This window comes from Sarcophilus harrisii, chromosome 2 (assembly GCF_902635505.1).
Source record: "Sarcophilus harrisii chromosome 2, mSarHar1.11, whole genome shotgun sequence".
NCBI classification, from domain to species: Eukaryota; Metazoa; Chordata; class Mammalia; order Dasyuromorphia; family Dasyuridae; genus Sarcophilus; species Sarcophilus harrisii.
Genome location: NC_045427.1, coordinates 136,708,460 through 136,730,333, shown reverse-complemented (window position 1 = coordinate 136,730,333; position 21,874 = coordinate 136,708,460). Strand labels below are relative to the sequence as shown.

The 21,874-nt window shown below is 38.2% G+C and overlaps 1 protein-coding gene and 1 long non-coding RNA gene across 2 annotated transcripts in view; one reads left to right on the top strand and one right to left on the bottom strand.

Moving 5' to 3' along the window:
* Window positions 1–21,874, bottom strand: part of XKR6 (XK related 6) — a 365,522-nt gene that overhangs the window by 47,730 nt on the left and 295,918 nt on the right. The window lies entirely within an intron of this gene.
* Window positions 1,679–4,474, top strand: LOC116421426. Its single transcript, XR_004231781.1, has 2 exons — window positions 1,679–3,119; window positions 4,313–4,474. It is a non-coding gene; the product is annotated as an uncharacterized LOC116421426 (long non-coding RNA).

The following is a 21,874-nucleotide window of genomic DNA, read 5'->3' as shown; positions in this document are numbered from 1 at the left end:
GAATTGAATTGGGATTAGAAACAGGAACTTCAGCAAGAGTAGAGAGAGTAGACCAAGAATGATGATGATATAAAGTGGAAAGAGTATGGGCTTTGTAGTCAAAAGACCTGGGTTCAAATCCTGGCTCTTCAACTTATAAATCTGAATGAATTGGAGCAGTTGTTCAGCCTCCCCAGGACTCAGTTTCCTCATCGATGAAACAATGGCCTCTTGGGTCCCTTTCAGCTCAAGGTCTCACACCTATGATACTAGTTAGTAATGGTCTTTGAATTTGGGCAACTAAGTGGTGAAGGTGCTAGAGCACCAGATTGGAGTCAGAAAAAGCTGAGTTCAAATTGAACCTCAGATAATGACTGTGTGGTCCCGGGCAAGTATTATTATTATTTACATTATATATAATTATGATATATTATATTATTATTATAATTTTCTCATCTGTAAAATGGGGATAATAATTGTACCTCCTTCAGGATCTTGTGAGGCTTAAATGAAATGATGTTTGTAAAGTTCTTTGCAAAGCATTAAGCACTATATAAATGCTAGCTTTTATTATTATGTATCATTTTTTTTTTGTTTATAAAGCACTTACCACACAGCAACCATGTGAGATAGGCTCCAGGGAAATCTGAGGCACATAGACATCCAGAATATCTGGGAATTGATCATTGATAATTGATAAGAAAACTCTACCAGTTCTGCTTACAGAGTAGACTCCAGGCTCCCAGAGCTAAGGGAGCTATTTGTCCTTTTACAGATTAGGAAACTGAGGCTTGATAGATGCAGCATGTTGGCTAAGGCCACATAGGTACAGATGATGTAAATAATTGTGACTTTTGACTCAATGTCAAGAGATCTGTATCGAAATCTCAGATTCAAAATGGGCTTGTTATGTAACCTTGGCCTACTCTGAAACTTTTTTCTCATTAGACACTGTAGTGTTTAAACTACATCTCTAACAAGTGGTTATGAGAATTAAATTAAATATAATATAGAGTATGTAATATGTTCTTCTGGAAATGTGAACTGTTACAAGAACTAGGGACCTGAAATCAGGAAGGCTTCCTAGTTCAAATCCAGACTCAGCTACTAACTGGGTGATCTTGAGCAAGTTACTTAACCTCTATTTGAGTCAGTTCTTCCTGAAAAACAGGAATAATAATATCCTCTACTTCCCAGATTGAGTGAGATAACAGTTTACAAGTTCTTTGTAAACTTTAAAGTACTATATAAATGTTAACCATTATTATTGTTGTCTGCAATTTTTTTTTTTTTTTTGAGAATACTGTTAACTTTCAATTATCTGTGCTGATGGAAGGGAAGAAGTATATAGCGGAAGAGAAGATTTAAAGCAAAAGGGACTAGAAAGAGTCATAAACTTATCAACTTAATGATGGAATCCATTTAGTTCAATACCTTATTTTTATATATGAGGAACCTGAGATACTTACAGGTAAAGTGACTTGGTCAAAGTCACATAGATACTAAGTTGAGCAAAATCAGGAAACGATTTTTCTTCTTTTGGGTATGAGGGCAGAAGAAGAGAGGGCAAAGTCAAAATTCAAATCTAATTCTAGGGCCTTTTACACTGTTGCCATGCTAATTGCAATGAGTCTTATGCTATTTTCTTATATAAGTACAAAAGGTCTATCTCTACAACAGGACCTCCATGGATAGATTTCAGCAGGGTCTGTGAACTTCCATGGAAAAAATCCCAAACATATTTTTATTTCAAAATATTTTATAATCCTGTGATTTTATTTTATGCATTTAAGAATATAATTCTGAGACAAAGTCCATTGATTCCTCCATATTGCCAAAGGGGTCTCTGACAACCAAAAAGATTTAAGAATTTCTGATCTAGATGAATTCAGGAATAAACTGTAGTATAAAGCTTTAAACATTAGGAAAAGACCCTTCCGTGAGTATTAGAAATGAATTTATGTACCTATATTCTCTGCTGAAGTCTTCCCATATTCCTTAGGATCAGAGATTTAGAGCTAGAAGGGGCTTTAGAAACTATGTAGTCTAATATTCTCTTTTTACAGATTAATTAACTGCAGCTAGAAAGATCTGGTGTGTGAGCCAAGGCCCCATGGCTAACAAGTCCCTAGCAGAGTCAGCACTGAAATAAGGTCCAGACTCTAAATCCAGCCCTTCACCATTGCACCCCACTGCCTGGTAGTAAGGTCATCTGGGTTCTAGACTTCTGTGCCATCACAAACAAGCTGGTAACAGACTACATGCTTGTTGTTAGAGGACTGGCTTAGATACATTCCCAGAGTCTCAGTACCAGGTTGCCTGCAGGATGATGAAGTTTTCAACCAGAACAACTCTCAAGACCATCTTCAAAATTGGGGGTGGGATGCAACCTGCAACAGTGGAAAATGGGCCCACTCCGATGAAATCAGGGAACTGTAACTGCTGGGAGTCTGTATAGAACTTCAGAAAGAAAGAGAAAATGAAACTCTCTCCAGATCACTTTGCTGGGACCTGGAGTGAATGAAAACTCTATCCAACATTCTCTGTCCTCAAAAACACTTCCTCTTGGCTTCCAAATAGGGCATGTCAGATGTGGAGGTAGCTTGTAGAGGAGTATATATGATATTTACATACAGACTCCCATAACCTGAGGTACCATATTCTTTCCCTCTGAGCAAGAGAAGTGCTTTTTAATAAGGCAGTGGGCTGACAGCCAGCAAATCGCTTTGCTCCAAACTGGCAAATGCCCCCAGCTTGCTGATCCTCCCTAACCAACAATGCTATCTCTGCTCCCAAATGATGCTTTGATTTCTCCCCCAAGCAAATGCAGTCTCCCACCCCCTCTTCTCCCCAAAGCAAAAAACCAGAGCACAGGCCTCCTGGCTGGGCTGGCATAGCATGAGATCAGCTCTTTGGCTCTCCTTTCAGGCATCATCAGATCACAATGCAATTGGCTCGGGACAAATGGGATTCCTCGCCTGTAGGTCATTTGAGGACAGGCTTCTCTCAAGGCTGCCACTAGTGAACTGTCTCCAATAAAGCCACCAGACCCTAGTCCTTACAGCCGCCAAACAAGGCAGAGACTGGCTCCTGCATGGTTGAGAGCTGTCTAAGGAGAAACAGATGCTGAAAGACCACTGGTGGGTGCTCTCTCTAAGGTCTCACAAGAAGGGCTGGCTTAGTTTTCTCACAGAAAGAATGCTCCTTTGCTACCCACTTCCTTCTTTACTTATGAATTATCTCTATGCTTTTCTTAAGTCAGGGACTATCAGTAATAGTAACATAGCCCACAGAGCCACCCTATTGCTGATGAATAAAATTAATCTGCCTTCCTTAATCCTTCCTCATCCCCCTATCCACCCATCTTCTGAAAAGAACACTGGATTCAGGTTCAAATTATGGTGCTGCTACTTTAAAACCTTTATGACTGGAAAAATCAGATAACATCTTTGGACTTCCATTTTTTCATATATAAAATGGAGGGGGGTGGTAAACCTGGATGATCCGTAGGGTCCTGTTCACTGGCAAATATGTAATGCCCCAACTCAGTGCCTTTTATTCCATATAATTGCTCAGAGCTTTAAAAATTATATTCTTCATGAATAAACAATTCTGTTTCTGTAAGAAAGGAGGGGAAAATGAAGAAGTAATGAATATGGAGGCAATATGGTGCTGGGAAAAGAATAATGGTCTGTGAGATGCTAGGACCAATCCTGGCTTGGCTAAGTTGGTTCCTGTGTGTCTTTACCAATCACTTAAACTCTTTGGGTATCAGTGTCATCATCAATAAAAAGTCAAGGCGATGGAATAGATGACTCTAAAGTCTATGATCCTAAGCATTTTAGTGATTTTGGTTTTTTAGCAAGAGAGTCTCTCATAGGCAAATTATGAATTCCCCCAGAAATAACTGTTTGCTTGCTTTTGCTGAATGGACCAGTGCGGACCCAGAAAAAGCAACACAGTATAGAGAAAAGAACACTGCACAAAGAGATAGACAATCCTTCACTCTGCTACTTACTAGCTGTGTGACTTTAGGCAAGTCTCTAGAGGAAGGCAGGGAAGGAATAAGTACCACAATGTACCAGGCCAGTTCAAATATTATCTTTTGATCAACACAACAATCCTGAGAGAGAGAAGTTATTATTATCCTTATTTTACAGTTGGAGAAACTGAGACAAGTAACAGTTAAGTCATTAAAATCACATAGCAAGTTATGTAAGGTTGGCTTCTTGACTCCAGGCTCAGTGTCCAATCCACCAAATTACCCAGCTACCTCTAGACTTTCCTCTTTTAAAACAAGGGAGTTGGATTAAATGATCTCTTTCTCTTCCAGCTCTAACACTCCATGGAATTATGAGCTGTTCTGAGCATATGGTGTTGCGTCAGTCCCTCCCCACCAATGTTCCAGTTCTACTCCCAGGAATCTTGAGAGCCAAGCTTTTAATTCTGCAACCTCCATACCCTGACTGCATCCATCTCACAATAGAGACAATGACTGAAAAGGGGAAAAACAAGACCCCCAAAACAACAGACTTTTTACATTTCCATTCCTAGTTCTCCACTTGCAGGGACTCCCCTCTTAACTACCCAGATCCATACTTTCAGACCCAATACACTTCAATCCAAGGTCCTTTCTGGAAAGTTAGCTAACCAACTTGCAAAAATATGGTCACTGGCAAATAATTCAACAATTTCATCTAATTCAGTCCAAATCCAACAAACATTTATCTTGTCCTATTGTAGAGAAAATACTGTGCTAGGCTTTCTGAGACACAATTTGGCTAAGACCCAAGTGTTTTCATAGCATTTATGCTCTACATATACAACTGATAATAAAAACCAACAACAATAGTTATGTAATGCTTTAATGTTTGCAAAGCACTTTATAAATATTTAAAAACTAGCTAGCGATAGAAAGATAGATGAATAGATGGATGGATGCATAGATAAGGAATTTTTTTAAGTGCTTACTATCTGCCAGTCACAATTCTAAGCCCTGACTATACAAAACAAGCAAAATACTCTGATTTCAAAGATGATATTTCAAAAGGGAACTGATTGCTAATAGCATAGAGGTCCGGCCCAGAGCTGGTAGACAGTTCTTGGGGTGTAATCCAAATTTCTAATGGGGAGAAGGTGGGAATCAGACTGGGAGACCACATGATTTGAAGCTCCTCATCAATCCTGTGGCAGCAATACAACATTTCGATTCCCATTTGCAGATAAGGAAACTAAGGCTAAGAGCAATAACTTACTCAGAGTTATAAGTAGTGAAGGAAAAAATAGGACTGAAATCTTGCTGACTCCAAGTCCAGCACTTTGTTCCCTCTAGCCCATCACTATGTTAATACTAATTACTAAATAAATGTAAGCCAAGTGCCATGTGAAGAAAATCAACTGGGAAAAGATCATTTCCATCTGATGAGTTCGTGTCTCTGTTCTTTTCTTCAGTTTAATAACAATATAAACTATCCTCAATTTATGAAGGGACTGATTCCCCCATCATGGTGTGGAGATGACCTAGAATTTGCAAAGCCTGTGTCTGTTAGGGTAGAACCTTCTCAAGCCAGAAAGGAAGTAGCATCCTGTTGATGGATTAGTCCCCCCAAAGTCTATTTAACCCATGATTTTCTTAGAATATAGTAATATGTTTATGACACTATATAACTTGACCAAAATGTATTCCCATTTTCTACAGAAAAATGTTCTAGGTTGAGATGCCAGAAGGGTAGCCTCTGCCCTCTACTCTGAAGTGCAATATGGGTTTGTCTTCCATTTACTGGGCTACCCTAATTCCAAGTCCACTCTGATTGGTGTACACCTTGAGGCTTGGAGTGAAACCTCCAGCAGGAAGGAGATGGTTTAGGTAATGAGGTGAGATGGATTAAAGAATGATAACAGGTATAGCAGACTTTAAGGCAGAGCAGCATGGTCTGGGACCTTCTCTAGTGTTAAGCTTCTGAGATATTTTTTGGTCACTTCTATAGGGACTTCAGGGACAATCTATTCCAATCTCCTCATTTTACAGATCAGGAGATTAAGGAGATAGGGAGATTAAGTGCTTTGCACAAAGTCACATAGATAGGAAGTAGCAGAGCCACACTCTGAGTCCAAATATAGCCCTATTACCTTACTCGCCAAACTGTCCTACCCTGGCCCCTTGTCACTTTCTTTCTTGACTTCCTCCAAACCCCTGGGTTTGGAACTGGCCTCATTTGTTATTCTTCTCCCTGCCATTAACTGTTACTTCAGTCAGGATCTCCTTTCCTGGACCTTCTAAACCCAACTTAGTCCTATGGGCTATTTTTTATATTCCTGTCCATATAAACTCCATTTGGCAGTGATATTACTAGAATGGAAGGAAAACAAACAAAGGTAAAAAAATTTCCCTTCTATTGTCCTTCAGATGTCTTTTTTTTTTTTTTAAATTGGGATCCCATGAGAAAGACAAGGACAAACAGGTACTCAAAAGACCAAAGTAAAATTAATTTGCATTTCGAAGGAAAATCAATCTTAGGCCACATAGGGAACTTTTGTCATAATAGCAGGAATGAAGAGTAAAGATACTAGCCCTCTCCAGTTTTGCTACTTGTCTTTTTGAGATTTATGGAAGTTTTAAGGTAGTATGTATGGCTTGGGGCACACATGAGGAGTTAAAAGGCATAACCAAACTGGGAGGGTAATGTTTAGGGCGATTAAACTTGCCCCTTGAGAGAAGAGAAGTAAAGTTAGGAAAAGTCTTATCAAAGCTCTTGAGCAATTCTATACTATACTAACAACCTGTCTATAGACTAGACTAATAAAAAAAAGTTTAAAAATGTATATTTTGATTAGCTCTCAGGACTGTTAAATGGTATTTTCCAGCTGGGATGCAATCATAGATGAATGAGTTGTTGAGGGGTCGTATTCTTTCCCCTGGCTGGTGTATGACTCTGTGGGAAACTAGATTTCTTCATTTATCCTGGAGTAGGGAATGATTCTATTACTTAACTTCCCTTTGTTATATATTTTGCTGTTCTATCCTAATTAAGTGTTGTTCCTTGCTCTTAAGAATGCCATGTTTCTTCCTAAAATAAAGGCTCATCTCTTTGGCATTAATATTACTTCTTGTTCCAACCACAATTCACCTTCTAAAGGAAACCTTTCTCTTAATTCTAGTGCCTTATCTCTGTTAATTATTCCCTATGAATCTTGCATATATCTTGTTTGTACATAAGATTAGAATGATTAGAATGTAAACTCTGTGGGCAAGGAATGTTTTTTGCCTTTCTTCATATCCCTAGCTTTTAGTACAATGCCTGGGATATAGTAAGAAGTTGATAAAGTTATTGACTACTTGATCAACTTCTCATGATGCAATATGGCTGAAAGCTTCAGAATACTGGTTAAAAGAAAGCTTAGAATTATGGATAACAACAAATTAGGGTTGGTATGAAAAGACTCGTTACTGATGAAGAAGTATATAGGAGAAAACATAATAAAGCAAAAAAGGAGATGGGCTAATTATGAAGCAAGAGCAAAAGAGAACAATAAGTTGGCTTTGTGTTATATTAGTACAGTGTTAAGTGTTCTAAATAGAGGTCTTAGATAAGCTCCCCTGTGACGTGATTCCAGGAAGAAATGGACAAGTGTTGAAGATGAGAATGCTAAATAAAGTGGGATCTGAATTTTTCTGGGAGAGTATCCACTTCAGATCACCAAAGTGGGAGAATCTATTCAATTGTTTTTCTTGCTTGGTCTGTTGATAAAGAAATCACACAGATGGGAGATTGAGTCATATTTGCATAATTTTGTGAACATCCAAAACATACCATACTGAATTTGGTGCATCATGGTCCTCGTTGGTTTCTGGAATCCTTGTTATAGCTGTGTTTGGACACCTCATTATCTAAGTTAGGATGGAGGGGGAGGCTCTGAGGTAATCATGAAGACTAGGATGATAGTGAGAGGAAGAAAAGGAATTATAGATAGACACATCTTTGGAATCACTGCAAGAGCTAAGGGAATGGTAATGTGCCTGTCTCCCTACTTACTTCCTTTTTCACTTTATGTAGCCCTGGCATGAGAGGAAAATCAAGGAATAGGGGAGATGTAGGCTGGTATACTGTAGGGCTGCCATAGCAGTAGAAGCACATTGATGGGGAAGGAAGAGAAGGACGCCTATATAGCACAAGAGAGTGTAGGGGAGCTTCTGTAGCCAGTGGACCAAGTAGCTAAGACTTCTATTTCAGGGTGGCTAAAACACATAAGGGAAATAATTAAAATAGCCATAGTCTTTTTTTTTTTTTGAAAAGCACAGAGCATGTACTTTATTAAACAATCCTTACCACAGAGGCATAAACCATCAGGTAAAAGTTTGAATTTCTCATTGACAAATATGTGTAAATATTAAACTTCATCATGTAATAAAAATGATGAGAATGAATGTATAAAAATAGGATGTTCTCTCTCTCTTTCTCTCTCTCTCTCTCTCTCTCTCTCTCTCTCTCTCTCTCTCTCTCTTCCACTCCCTCCCTCTATCTCTCCCTCCTTAGTTTCTTCTTTTTCCTCCTTTTTCTCTCTCTTTCCTCCTAATAGCCATACTCTTAAGGCTAGCCTCAAGGCAACTTTGACCTTAATCTGTATACAGAGTCACACACATGGGACGGCCTTTGGATTGTTCAGAGAGTGATTATCCAGCTTGTGCATCTTACAGGTCCCTTGATTCTCTTTCTTCTCCTCCTAATGCTGCTTGCAGCAGGCCATTTCACTGCTCATTGATACCTTCATTCAGAAAGTATGGAGAGGATAAGGAGAAACTGTGAAATTCACAATTGTCTGTTTTACTCCTTGTTAGTAGTTCTCTTGAGATACTTAGCTAGCCAAGTCACTTGACCTCTGTAAGCCTCAGTTTTTTCATCTATACAATGGAGCTAATAATAGCACCTAACTCACAGTATTGTTGTAAGGATAAAATGAGATAATATATGTAAAAGTGTTTTACCAAACACAACATAATGTTAACTACTATTATTATCTTGGAGGGTGAAGGAAATGAAGTGGTGATGGATAAGATTGAGATGAATAGCTTTTATGGATTTCAACAATCCATGACTCCTTTCCACCCATTACCAATGATAAAGCAAGTTGTAGGTTGGGAAAAAAAAAAACTCCAGCAACAATCCTGACAATCAAATGTCTCTTTACAACATTTCCATTGGCTCTATCCATTTACACCATATATACAACATATTCACAAATGTTCTTCCCCCGCCTTCCCTCTCTGTCTCTTTCTTTCTATCCCTTTCTTGGTCTTTATTTCTCTGTCTGTTTCTGTCTATTTCTGTCTGTCTAATGTGTTCTTGTCATTTCATTGCTATTAAGCACACCTTCTTCTGCCAAAATAGAATAGATATTCATTTATAATTTATAGTCAACTAATCAATCATCAAGTATTTATCAAGAACCCAATATGAATCAGGCACTGTGCTAAGTGCCGAAGATACAAAGACAAAAATGAGACAGTCCTTGTCTTTAGGAAGTTTACATTCTATCTTAGCAACACTTCTCTGCTATTTTAGAGAGCTGTCTATGGAAACTGAAATGATTTGATGGAATGATGGCTGGATTTTATTTTAGTGAGGGGTAACTTCATTATTGGACACAATAAATATTGAGAGTTTTGACCAAAGGGAATCATAAATGGTTATGTTCTGTGTGAGAACTGATGTAAAATAGGTAGAATCTTCCTGAACATATGAAAGCCTCTCTAGGGTCACAGAGATTAGACACAAAATCAAACCATTAAGTAAAGCTGCTTAATTCCCTTTTCTGGAAAGCTTTAAGAAGAAAACAAACAATCCTCTCTTTAGGATAGTCACATATTCACCTGTATGAGGACAGCTGCCTGGACCAGGGGAGCTCTTGAGGCTCCTATCCACTGTGCAATTCTATAACAGAGAAATAAAGATAGCTATATGTCTATCTCTCCAGGCTATATTCTGGACTTCTTTCATGCCCTCTCATCAAGTAGGCAGTACTCCAGACTATTGATCATTCCCTAATTCCCTCTCCTGTACTATTTCTCATCCTCTCGGTATTAGAAAAACCTAACCAAGGAACACAGAATATGTCCGAGCTAGACACTGGTAATTAATTAGATTAACACTCCCATTTCACAGATGAAAAAACTGAGATTTAATAAAGGAAAGTAACTTGTCCAAGTTGTTTGCATATCTCACAGTTCTCTTCTCCCCCAATTCCCTTTTCAGCTTCCTTTTATGTGGTCTTTTCTCCCATTTGGATATAAGCTCCTTGAGGACAAGGACTTTTTCTTTCTGTTTGTGGTTGTATTCCCAGCACAATGATAGAGACATACTCAAGTATTTAATAATTACAAATTGATCTTCCTGTGCCATAAGAGAACTGTTTGGTTCTGCACACATATATTGTATCTAGGATATACTGTGACATATTTAACATGCATAGGACTGCTTGTCATCTCGGGGAGGGGATGGAGGGAGGGAGGGGAAAAATCGGAACAGAAGTGAGTGCAAGGGATAATGTTGTAAAAAAAATTACCCTGGCATGGGTTCTGTCAATAAAAAGTTATAATTATTTTTAAAAATTACAAATTGACTGACAGTCAATATTGGCATATATGTGGGTATATCCACACACTGAAGCTACCAGAGTCTTAATGCAAAGGTACCTAGGAAGGGGAACATCAGAGTGATCTAATGGAGAGAACCTTAGGACAGGAATCAGAAGGGACAGTTCTCATCCCAGCTCTGCCACTTAAGTACCAACTATAAGATATACAAAGAACTTGGACAAGTTACTTTCTTTTGTGGTCTCAGTTTCCTCATCTGTGAAATGAGAGTGTTGATCTAATTGATTACCAATGTCTGGCTCGTACATATTCTGAGTTCTTTAGTTTGAGTTTTCTAATACTGACAGAATGGGAAATAGAACAGGAATCTTTAGTAGAGGAGAGGAAAGCAGGGAATGATCAATAGTGTGGAGTACTGCCTAAAGAGTCCCTTAACCACTCTGAAAGAGTTTTCCCCTCTATGAAATGAGAGCATTAGATAAGATTAGGAATTCTTGATTTGGGGATCTATGAAATTTTTTTTACAAAAATATTTCAATCATTACTTCATTGAAATTTGTTTCCTTTGTAATCTTATATTTTGTTTTATTTTTGCATTTAAAAATATGATCCTGAAAAGGGATCCATAGGCTTCACAAAATTGCCAAAAGTTTCCAGGGCACAAAAAAGGATTAAGAAGCCTTGGATTAGATGATCTCCAAGGTATTATGATTCTATTAATGAACAGGTCTTGGGTTCCAAACAAGATGACCAAAGAATGCATCTAAGCTTGGTACTTAGGGTCATAGACTCTGAGTTGCAAAGAACTTTGGAAGCCATCAAGTCCAACTTCTTCATTTTACATATGAGAAAGTGAGGCAGAGAGGTGACAAAATTCACTCAGGGCCACACAGTAGTAAGTGCCCATGGGCAGGGTTTGTGACTTTGGGTCTAATGTCCTAGCTACTATACCAGAGGGGTCAAATTCAAATAGAAACAAATCACTGTGGCTACATATTGACTTTGAAAACCATAAATTTATGTTATCTTTGTAATATTGCATTTTTATTTATTTTGTTAAATAAATCCCAATTACAGGTTAATTTAGTTCAGTTGCACATGGAAAATTTTGGATGTCAAATTAGCATCTGAGCTGGTAATTGGATTCAAGTTTTTACCACTCTAAACATAAAACTCTTATCATTATATTACCTAGAAGCGTAGAAGTAGGAATGATGTATCATTCTGGGTCAATTGATGGTGTGCAGCCTGGCTGTCCACCTAGGCTACCCCAAGATGACTGCCTTTAATAAGAGGTACCTTTTCTTAGAAGAGTGGAAACTTTTCCCCGTTTCCTTGATTTGGAAGACCCTGACAGTTGTCCTGCCATCAGCACAAGGAAAGTTGGCAGGGCTGGCTGCCAGCTCCTGTGAGCACAGAGAAGTTATTTTTATCCCTTCTGGTGGAGCAGACATGAGTGCAGTTAGAGTGGTGGGGCTCAGTGCACACAGCTAAGCAGGAGAATTAAATAGCAATTCTTGGGAGATGGGGGAATAAGGAGGAGAGAAAGCATTTTTGAAAAGAAAAAAGATTTCCAGGAAGGAAACTGATAGCATCCACAATAGCAATTTGCAGAGACTAAGTCATACCAGAATGATATCCATGGTAATGAGAGCCTAGATTACTGAGTGGCCTGTGGCCTGGATTAGAACTGATCCTAGCCGCTCAGCCTCAGAGAGCAAACTGTCACATTGGGACCATTGGGTAGAACAGATTTCCTCTCCTGCTTAGTTATCTCAAGATAACTGAGGGATGTGTCTTTCCCCCTCAGATACACCTTACTTTGTAACCCCTTCAGAGGTGACACACCCCTTCAAAGTTAGATATGCTGTTACCAATATCTTGGTTCTCCATCTTCTGTACCAATGGGCCTTGGTTTCCTTGACTGTAAAATAAAGAACCTGAAGTACCTTCCATCTCTAAGTTTTGTGATTTCTCTGTGTATGGATTCCCATCTGGTAAAATAGAGTTCAGGCTACTTATTTCTTGATTTGAAGGGAAACTATGACTAGCTGAAATTCAGTTGGTAAACATAAAACATAAGAGAAATATTATCATTCATAACTCAATTCACATGCAATACCAAAGGGATAGTTTACCTTAAAACATACTAGAATCCCAGAGAATAGTGACTTATGTTTTCTTTCAATCTTGAGGTATCAGCACAAATGTTGGAAGGGGCAGAGCTTCTCTTTGGTTAATTATAAAAAAAAAAACAGAGTTCAAGCAGGGACCAGAGATCTCAACTCCTCTCTCCTACTTCCACTAGATACACAGAGATCATGGGCTATTAGGATAGGATTTATGTTTAAGCTGATTTAAAAAGGGATCCCCTGAAGGCCATGTTGCATCTTCTAAGGAAGACTTTTAGTACACTGCCTTCCCTGATGTCATTATTGTTCACTGTATCAGTACCTACCATGCCCACCAGCCCACCATTATGCAGGTGGATGAGAGCCACCACCACTAAGAAGTGAAGCAGAACTGTGATCTTGCCTTGGCTTCATGTCCAATTCTCAGTGGGACTGTGATGCAGAGAGGGAAACCCTCTTCATTGAACTGTTGTTCCTTCACTCCCAAATCCATCCTCCCTATAGCTTCCAAAATGATATCCTTAAAACATAATCTGACCATGTCATTTGATGTCTTAAAAAACATTCAGTGGCTCTTTATTACCTCGAGACAAAAATATAAACTCTCTCTCTTTACAGCCATATTCTACATCACTCACTAGCAGCTTCCCCAATTCAATATTTCTTCTTTAGTATCTGGATTTGTATAGATTATCTTCCCATACCTCAAATATGTTCACTCCTTATAACTGTCTTTGAGAATCCCAATTTTCTCTTCCAAAATGCTTTCCCCTGATACTTCCCGGTGTTAGTGATCTCTCCCTTCTTAAACTTTCCTAGAGCAATTTTTCTGATCTCTCTCAGACCCTTTTCCTCTAGAACTTGCATAATAGTTATGTGCATATGTTTAAGCTCCTAGTCCAAAGTAAGGGAAGAAAGGAGTTATTATGTCTCTGGATGCTCATCATTTATGTGCCTTGCTCATTGCTGTTATTCTTTCATTTCCTTCATGTCTGATTCATCATGACCCCATTTGGGTTGTTTTTTTGCAAAGATACTAGAGTGGTTTGCCATTTCCTTCTCCAGTTTAGTTTACAGATGAGGAACCTGAGGCAAGTGAAGTGAATTGCCAAGGGTTGATACACCTAGGAAGTGTGTGAAGCCAGATTTCAACTGAGTTCTCCCTAACTTTGGGCCCTGCACTCTATTCACTGGGCTACCTAACTGCTCCTCATATGTAGTCAATAAACATTTGCTGATTGGATTGAATTTCTTGACTGATAGAAAAGATCCCATCTACAACACCTCCATTCAATCGAGACCTACAGAAAAGCAAGGCCCTTGAAATGGAAAGCATTTTGCAACTAAGCAAGCTGAGTCATTGAATCATATAAGTATGAGACAGTTTGGTAGAATGAAAAATGAGCTAGATTTGTAGTTAAAACACCCAGATTTCCTAGTCCTGCCCTCTTTTTATGAGCTCCACCTTAGACAAGTCATTTAACTTGGCTGGCACTCAGTTTCCTCATTTCTGTAAAATGTAGACACTTGACTGGATTACTAAGACTTCTTAATAATTCTACGAAATCAGCCTCCAAAGCTTTCCTTTAGGACCCATAAGGCAAACCTTCCTGGAATACAGACACTAGTCTATTTCTGACTTGTGGTTGCCTGCAAATACAGACTAGGAAGACCATTAGAACATTAAGAATTTTGTGAATCCAAAGGACAAGTTCCTCCCACGTTGGCCTAGACACTTTTAATCAACAGTAGCTTTGGTCGTTTTCTAGGGCTTCATTTTGTGGGTCCCTAATTATTACCTATGTTTACTTTGCTTGATTTTAACTGGGTTTCCTTTGCCAGAGGGGAAGAACACTTTGAGTGTAGAGTCACGTATCAGCTCCTACAATGGGAAGCACTGGCTAAGGACAAAGAACAGAATTCCTCGACAGGGAACAAGTTGGAGTATTTTATTGTAAGTAGTAGCATAGTATAATGGATAGCTCACTGAACTGGGCATCAAAAGACCAGACCACTCCTCAGGGGCCCATCATTTTAGCTGTGATGGGAGCTTGGGTATTTTGAAGCCTTTCATTCTTTATTATTATATGCTTATTATTATTATATCCTTATTATGCTAATGCCAGCCCTGTCTGTCCCAGGGAGTGAGATGAATTATGGGAAAGCACTAAATAAAGTATATGTGAACTATCATTATTATTTCTTATAATGTGATCAGATAAATCTATAGAGAGGAAGAGTATTCAGTTCTTTATTGTCTATGAGAGAGCTCCTATCTCTAGAGTCATCTTGGTAGTGTCACTCATATTCTTAGAACACAGATGACTAAGAATAGACTTTGGTTCAATCTAATGCCATTCACTCCAGACTGTCCCCTATTCTAAGACATTTCAGACTATCTTGATATCTCACATTGGCTGCAAAAAGTAGTGAGTTTTAGCCCAATATCCCAGATGGCCAAACACACCGGATCTAGGACCAGGTTGGGTTTTATGGCTCCTGCTTTTTCCAAGATAGTTAACAGAGTTCCCAGATTCCACTTTAACTGCTGCTACCAAAAACAAGTTATTGGTGGGAAGCAGAGGTTCCCAAAAGTCTTATCTTTGGTATCATTAAAGTCTCAGAGCTCCTTCCACTGCCAACTTTTGTCACATGTTTTTCAGATGAAGGCTAAGAATATAACTCTTCAGTACCTGTATTCTGGTGAAAGATGTTAGAGGAAGTTCTCTACTTGTTTCCTCTGTTCTCTCTTCTTCTTCCCTTCATTTTCACACTTTTCATTTCCTTTTTAGCATCCTGCACTGGCTAATGTGAATACAGTCATATCACCTTATCCCTTAAGAGCTTCCAGATTAGACATTCACACAGGCTACTCTCCATACCTAGAGAGTGCTCCCCACTCATTTCTATCTCGTGGAATCTTTTACTTTCTTGAAGGCTCAGTTTAGCTATAACCTAGTCCAAGATATCTTCCCTGATCTCTCCACTTCTTCTCCACTAATGTTTTCTCTCCTCATCTGTCTTCCTTTAGTTTACCCATTTTTGTTTACATTGTACCCAGTAGAACGTAAGCTTCTTGAGGCCAAGAATTGTTTCAAATTGTCAATGGGCTTTGTGCCTAGTAAGTGCACATTCAGTGTTTGTTTAATTGAATTCACTTTAATTGAATTTAATTTGAACCAACAAAACTCACTGATTATTCTTTATAGACATTTCTGCCACTTCTGAGACATCACACATACTATTACCCCAGCACAGAATGCTCATCACCTGAGCATAAGAACACTAGGAGAAACTCAGGGAATGTAGGTCTGAAACTCAGCTCTGCTTCTTACTAGTTTTGGGGCCCTGGTCTTTCATCTTTATGGAATTTAGTTTTCTCTTATATACTATGAAAGAGCTGGACTAGAGTAAAAGGTATCAAAGTCAACAATAGGCCCGAGTAAACTTCTGAGTGCCCATTTTAAAATGCAGTTTGCAAATGTTTAGCAAAATAAATAAAATTATAATGTAAAATAGATAATATTAATTTGTGGTTTTCTAAGTTAAAACTGTAGTTTTTAGGATCTCTTTCTATATGAGTTTGAAAGCACTTAGATGATCTCAAAGGCCCTTTCCACTTCTCTGCAGACTTCAATTACTTTTAAAACAGCCTATGGTTTTTTCATATAGAGAACTCTTAGCAAGACTCTCTTTGAGGCAGATTGGTACCTTCTGTGCAATTTATAGTCCTAGAGGTTTGCCTGAGGCACTCAGAGCTTAAGGGATTTGTCCAGCATCCTGAAAGCAGTAAATCTGGGAGACAGGACTTTGAGACTACAAAGCCACTCTTCCAAGCTTCCTTGACCTCCTGTCATATTACAGGTGGAATCAAATAGAGACAAACTCTTAGGAACCTCCAAATTATTTTGTTGTGAGGATATCATATCATTAAGGCCTAATAGTTCATTTTGATGAGAGACAAAGCTATCATCCATGACTTAGCATTAGGAATAGATAGCAAAGTCTCACACTTTCTAGTTTCCCTTAACCTTCTGTGGATCTGTCACTCATAAATCAACCTAAACCTTTTTAGAAGATACATAGGATTTGTATCTTACACAGGGGTTAGGTTCTAAAACCAGAAGATAAGGCAAAAATCAAGTGGAGTCAAAATTATCCTTTCTCCAGAATCTCTTAAGTCACCCAAAAAGTACAGTGTACATGGTTTCAAATCTGTCACTGGCTCTAAGCATTGGGTTGGTGAGGATAGGATATAAAATTTGCCCAGACAAATTCCTACAGCTCCCCTGCCCTGATGTTGCCTCTTCCCTTAGCAATCTCTCTCCTGTCCCCAACTCCCCCAGGACTAAGGGTAAGAAATGGGAGATGACTTACTGGGGTTTGCTGGGAAACATACAATATCATGAGCTTGGGGGTCCACTATAGTGGGTTTTCCTTTATTGTTTATTCTCTCTTTTATTGTTAGTATATCTGAATTCACATAATATGAATTAATCCAACTGTATTGTTATGCTTTCTACCTGTATCACTTCTTTGGGTAATGAATTTCATAACTTTACTACTTGCCATGTAAAGCAGCATATCATTGTATTTGTCCCAATGGTACTTTTTTCTACATTTAAAGGTTGATTCTTATGGTGAATCAAGATGTCAGTCTTAATCTGAGCTGTAATATCTCCCACCTGATGGTGTTACACCCCCCACCTGAGCTGTGATATCACTCACCCAAGTTTGTGATTTACCTCCCAAATTCCTCCAGTGGCTATTCCTGCTGATATCATCTGTGCCTGTAGTTTAATTATTTGTGTGGCAACCCGACCAAATATAAAGACATAAAGGATGTCTTTGACTCCTTGGGGAGAGATCAAATAGCCCTGGAACAAAAAACAACAACACTAAATGCTGGGCATACCGACTAAATGGAGAACAAATGGGATATTTCAAGAAAAAGGAACTCTTTGTTAACCAGAAGCTGATAATGTTAAGAGAGTCTTGTTTCCCCTCCTCCACTAACTTTCATCTTCCCCTCCCTTTCTAGACTACTTACAAACAGTAACTTCATTTTTGATACACTTTTTTGTGTCATCTTTATACATAAATCAATAAGAGAAACTGAAGCACATGTATACTGATATTCTTGCTATAAATTAAATGAGAAGACATAAAGAAATCAGAACTAAATGGAAAGATGGTTCACCAGTTCTCAGAAAATGAATCAATGAGTTGGAGCTCACTTCATCCTGGAACCAAAAGCAAAAAGAATCATTTTGGTGGAACATTTGGCCTTTTCCTTTCAAAGTGCTTAAGATAAGTCTAAGCAAATATACTGCCATGAAGACAATTTTAGCTTATATGCCAACAAGAATATGTGTGGAGAAATTCTATGAAGACCTTTGGAAGATCCTTCAAACCAAGTCAACTAATGTCTTCTTAATGATATCAATACAGAGAGACATACAGAAAGACAGATGGCAAAAAGAAAAAAAAAGTTTAGAAAATATTGACAGGAAGGAAGGAAGGAAGGAAGGAAGGAAGGAAGGAAGGAAGGAAGGAAGGAAGGAAGGAAGGAAGGAAAGGGAAAAGAAAGAAAGCTGATTTTAACAGATAGGAAATAAATGATTGTTGATGTGAAGGTCATTTTAAAATCACAGTTATCACATAGTGTAATCAGATGATCAATTAGAGAGGATGAAAGTAAAAATCAATAATAAATTGCAAAAAAGGATGAATTTTCCCCCACATTAGTCAATGTGTAAAAAAAAAAATCATGACAAAAGGGAAAAACTTTGAGAAAGAAAAAAAAGTGGAAATAGTATGCTTTGATTTCCATTAAGTTTCCATTTTTTTTTTCTCTGGGTGTGGATAGCATTTTCCAAGATGAATCTTTTGAATTGTCTTGGATCATTATACTGTTATTACTGTGTACAGTGTGTATACTTTACTGAGAATCAGTTCATCTAAGTTTTTCCAGGTTTTTCTGAAACCTACCTGCTCACTATTTCTTATAGTACAATAGCATTCCATTATATTCATAAACCCAACTTGTTCAGCCATTCCCCAATTGATGGACATTCTCTCAATGCCCAATTATTTGCCATAACAAAAAGATTTGCTATGAATATTTTATATATGTAATATAAATGTATGTGTATTTGTATAATATATTCACATTTTGTGTTAATATATATTAAATATATATATTTTAATATATAAATACATAAATATTTTTGTATCTGTGGGTCTTTTTCCCTTTTTTATGATCTCTTTGGAATAAAAATCTAGTATAAAGACCTTGTAGTGTTATTGCTAGATCAAAGGGTATGCACAGTTTTATAGCCCCTTGGGTATAGTTATATATTGGGTATATATATATTTGCATTCATTTATGCATGTACATGTTGTATATTCCTCTTCAGTAGGATATAAGCTACTTTAGAACAAGGACTATTAGGGTTTTGTTTTTGTATTCTCAGCAATAAACAGAGTGTCTTGTACAAAGAGCTTAATATATAATAATATTTAAATAGGTTTTAATGGTTGCAAAGTGCTTTACATATCTTCTCCCACTTTATCCTCACAATAACTCTGAGAGGCAGGTGCTATTATTATCCCCATTTTACAGATAAGGAAACTGAGATTTACATTAGTTAAATAACTTGACCAGGGTCACACAGTTAAGGAACTACCTCAGACAGGGTTTGAGTTTCCTGACTCCAACCCCAGTAACCTTATCCATTGTAACACCAAACTGCTATTTGCTAAATTCATTTGACTTTTACTGAACTTATTCAGACAAGCAGCCATCTTCTGTGCCCTCATAGTTCCCTGAACATTCAGGAGGTATGAGCAAATTCCCTTCCATTCTCTGTCCCTTGATTCTCAGTCCAGAACACCATCTACTGTCAGACAGATTCCACAAAGGCTAATAAAGGCAGGGTCCGCAGAGAGATCACTCCAATTCACAAGGTTAGGAGTAAGCCCAGCAGTAAATGCTATGGAGATAAATGAAGGGAGCCCAGCTGCTGAGGACTACGCAAGTCAGCGGAAGAGGCAGCTGGCAGTTGACCACCTGACCACACATCTGTACAGCCCCTCACAAAAGGAATGCATCTGGGGCCAGGAAACAGCAAGCTCTGCTGGGCTGCCTACTTAAAGCTATTCTTTGACCAGAGTTTCCTTTACAAAGAATTCCACTACCAGGGCAGGCTCCCCCAACCTGACCTAAGCCATATCCTGCCTGAGAGGTAACCATTACATAGCCAAATTTTTTGATTTTAATGAAGCCCTGGGGGTCTCAGGTCTTCCAAAAATTTGAATGAGATCCTGACTGAGTAGGTATACAGGGAATTGAAAAGACATGATTTCTCTGGAGTAGTACAGGACTACTCTAGGTATCAAAGCCCTCTTTCATGGTTTTCATAAAAGATGATCTATATGTTGGGGAATAGAGGCAATACTCCTGAAGGTTGCATTCAAAGCCTGCTACCATTCCCTGGGGAGGGCCCAGCACCCTGTGGTAGCTTAGTTAGTTTTCAAAAACAAACAAACATATAAACCCTGAAGTACCTTGAAGAGAGCAGAAAACACAACCAAATGAAGCCAGTTTAATTTCCTCTTAAGTGTAAGCATTAAAGACAATACATTAATTCCCTATATCCTAGCTAGAGAGGCATGAAGTACTGGATAGAAAGTTGGCCTTGAAACCAGAAAAACCTACCTTCAAGTCCTCCATTTGACACACATTGATTGTATGACCCTAAGTAAGTTAATTTAACTTCTCAGTATTCCAAGTAACTATCTTAGGACTATAAATTAGGGCAGATGCTGACTTCATTGGTGAAAGGAATTTTCTCATCTAATAGTTCTCTAAACCAATGAAATCACAGTCCAAATCCCAATAATCATCCCAATTACCTTTATAAGGCTAATTATGATCCTTTTATATCATTACATAGTGTGTTTGGTTCTCAAGAAGAAGGTTTCTTGACCTGGAATCTATAAACTTGGTGCAGTTATTTTCTATTTGTAAAGAGGTAAAAGCCACCCAAAATCTCCAAAAACTCAGACTGGATTTTTAGCTCTTTATGGCAGCTATTATTATAGGAGGAGGATAATGAACAAAGACCTTTTACAAAACTTTCTATCCCGAGACAATTTTCAAAAAGCTTATTCTGCACCCACTTTGAAAAAAAGAGTTCTCCCAAAGGCTGATTCTTAATGAGTAATACTCAAAGGAGCCCAAATATAAAGGGAATTAATAGAATAGAATCAACCTTAGTGAGAGAGCTCATTTGAGACAATAGTAAAATATAGTGACCAAAAAAGCTAATGTAATCTTAGGTGAGAGTGCCACTGTGCTCTGCCTTGGGCAATACTCCTTTCATGGAGTGCTGCATTTTATTCTGCAAATCATTTGGTCAGCACTCAGTAATACTCAGCTTCTCCTTCATGTAGCACAATTTATCAGAAAGAGGGACCTGGAGGTGGTAGAAATAGCCCTGGATTAGTATCAGGAGGGTCGTATTCTAATTTTACCTCTATTCTTGGCACTTAACTCTTAACAACCCTTGTGAGCCTTAGTTGATTTATTTGTAAAATGGGGATTACAAAAACATACATTGTCAGAAGGTTATTGTGGGGATCAAAAGAGATATAGGAAAGCAATTTTCAAAGTAGTATGCCAATGAAAGGTATTATAATTACTAATTATTATTGTCATTATAGAGGAAGGATAAATCGTAGAAATCCTGCCCCTTGTCCCTGTCCTTCAGAAGTATGCAAAATGTCCTAGGAGAGGAGATAGAGTACAAATACATTTCAACGGAAAGTAATGATAACCCTAACTGCAAAATGGATGTAAAGATCATAGGATTCAAAATTAGGATCTAGAAGGTATCGCAAATCATTTGACTTTAACCCCTCATTTTATAGATAAAAGAGAAGACTGAAGGTTAGAGAAAGTGAGTGAGGTGCCCAAGATCACAATGGTGATCACAAAGGACAATCAGCCAGGATGGGTGTAATTAGAGAGAATTTCTGAAAGAACTGAATTCTGAATTCAGTCGAGAAATGGAATAGCCATGAATGGGCAGAGAGAAGTGGTAGGGGTTTAGGGGTAAGGTGGAATGGTGTTGGAGGGTGGTTAAGGTCAGCTGACATAGCTTGAACT